The 1,839-nt window shown below is 39.5% G+C and overlaps 1 protein-coding gene across 1 annotated transcript in view; it reads right to left on the reverse strand.

Moving 5' to 3' along the window:
* Positions 1-1,719, reverse strand: part of ivns1abpa (influenza virus NS1A binding protein a) — a 48,406-nt gene extending 46,687 nt beyond the window's left edge. Inside the window, exon 1 of the mRNA XM_064936003.1 lies at positions 1,683-1,719. The gene's annotated coding sequence lies outside the window, so the exon portion shown is untranslated. The remainder of the gene's footprint in view (positions 1-1,682) is intronic.
* Between the last annotated feature and the right edge of the window lie 120 nt (positions 1,720-1,839).

Here is a 1,839-nt window from a genome sequence, read left to right on the forward strand (position 1 = left end):
TGAACCCACAACCCTGGCATTGCAAGCTCCGTTCTCTTCCAACTGAGCCACACAGGACAACGCATGGCATTTTGGAGTCAGGTCCAGGAGTGGTTGTGAAGTCATAACGTCTGTGTTCAGATGGACAAACAACACTGTTAGGAGATCTGAAAAACCTTAATCAATTAATGGGAAATATGATTATACTCTAAGGTAAAATAATCTTGGTAGAATTGGTACAAATAGAGAGGTTCACGACCCTCGTAAGAATCCACAGTTAAATAAAAGGATGTATTGCAAAAGGAAATTGTAAAATGGTAGTGTACTATGGAAGATGGGTTAGTCTGTGGACATCTAAGGGTTGGAATTAAGATCAGAGTGTACTGTATATGTGCTCGAAGATAAATGTTAGTTTACTCCAATCAGGGGAGGGGTGGTAGGGTTAGGAAAAAAATAGGGGGAATGTAATGTTAAATGACCAGAATGAGCTAATGTATTCTAGAACTGGGGTCTAGGTTTTTTTTAAACTGGTTTGTGCCTGGATTAATGGAATGGAATATGAGAATGGTGTCATAAGAGCCAAGTCACATGGTGTTCTGATAAGGAACTGATAAACTGTGACAAACTCTCTCACTCATGACTAACGCACCGTATGACCTTGACGAATGTGAGGGCGAATGTGAGGCAGTGGGATTGTGTATCTTTCTCTGTTCATTGCTCCAGAGTAGGAATGACATCATTTTTCTGTGTTCAAATTGTGTTTGCTGAAAGGGTCCAGAGGGTCAGAGAGATAAATATTATAGTGCAAGAGGTGCTGCCAGGTCATATAGATTTTTCTCAATTGTATAGTACCTTATGCCAACTTTGAACCCAAAATATCTGACAGGTGGAAGTTTTACATAGGACTCTAGGCCATTGAAGCACTGTACCATTAAAGTTAATAGGCCCAAACTGAAAACATTGTGTCCACTTCACTGAGCCAAAGTCTTGTCGAAAACTATTGATTTTAGACAAAATAACCATGTACCATTTTGTAGACATAATAATCAATCAATAAAATAAATGATTGAACATTACAGTTCATCCGATCCTATTTTCTGCCCTGGTGATTCAATCAGCAGCACACAATTCAAATGTGTCTGTTAACTGACTAGTGAAACTGTGTCCGTGGCGCAATGGTGTCTGTTGCTCCATCAACGTGGTCATTAATTTAACAGTGTCCATATTAATGGTGTAGCTGTTAAACCATTGTGGCTGTCACAGAAGTCTCAGACTCTTCTTCCATCCACTTTTATATTTAGTGAAATATTTCAGATATTTTATTCATAGTTTTACTATTTAATAAGTAAAGCTTTATCTTCTATAGTCCTAAAAGTTGTGTCAAAAGTCAGTGTGACTGAGTGTCCTGATGACAGTATGATGACAGATACCAGTTTGTTCCTGAATCGAGTGTTCCTCTTTCATAGCTGGTTCTTTGTAATGGAACCTCCCTTCCTTTCCACTGAACTAAATATTATAGTTCCAAGCAAAGCTGGTCTTTCAGCTTTCTGTTTAAATAAAATCATCCTCACCATGCACATTCCTTATTTTCTTCAGTGCTCAGTTGGAACGAACGGTCTTCCAAGCTCATACATCTCTAAGCTCACAATCAATTTGTATGCCTAATAATGACTGTATTAACATTTACCAAGCATCTCACTTACCAGTGAAGCTGGAGTGGAGTGTGCATTCCTCACTGCCTGAGTGACGGAGAGGTGAATGGGTTTTTACAGAGGAAGTAAAAGTGGAACTGTGATTGGGGGAGGGGGGTGTCAAGACCTCCCCTTATCCCCCTGACCTGAGATACTGTGTAGACTATCA

Source organism: Oncorhynchus masou, chromosome 24 (genome assembly GCF_036934945.1).
Source record: "Oncorhynchus masou masou isolate Uvic2021 chromosome 24, UVic_Omas_1.1, whole genome shotgun sequence".
Taxonomy (NCBI): domain Eukaryota; kingdom Metazoa; phylum Chordata; class Actinopteri; order Salmoniformes; family Salmonidae; genus Oncorhynchus; species Oncorhynchus masou.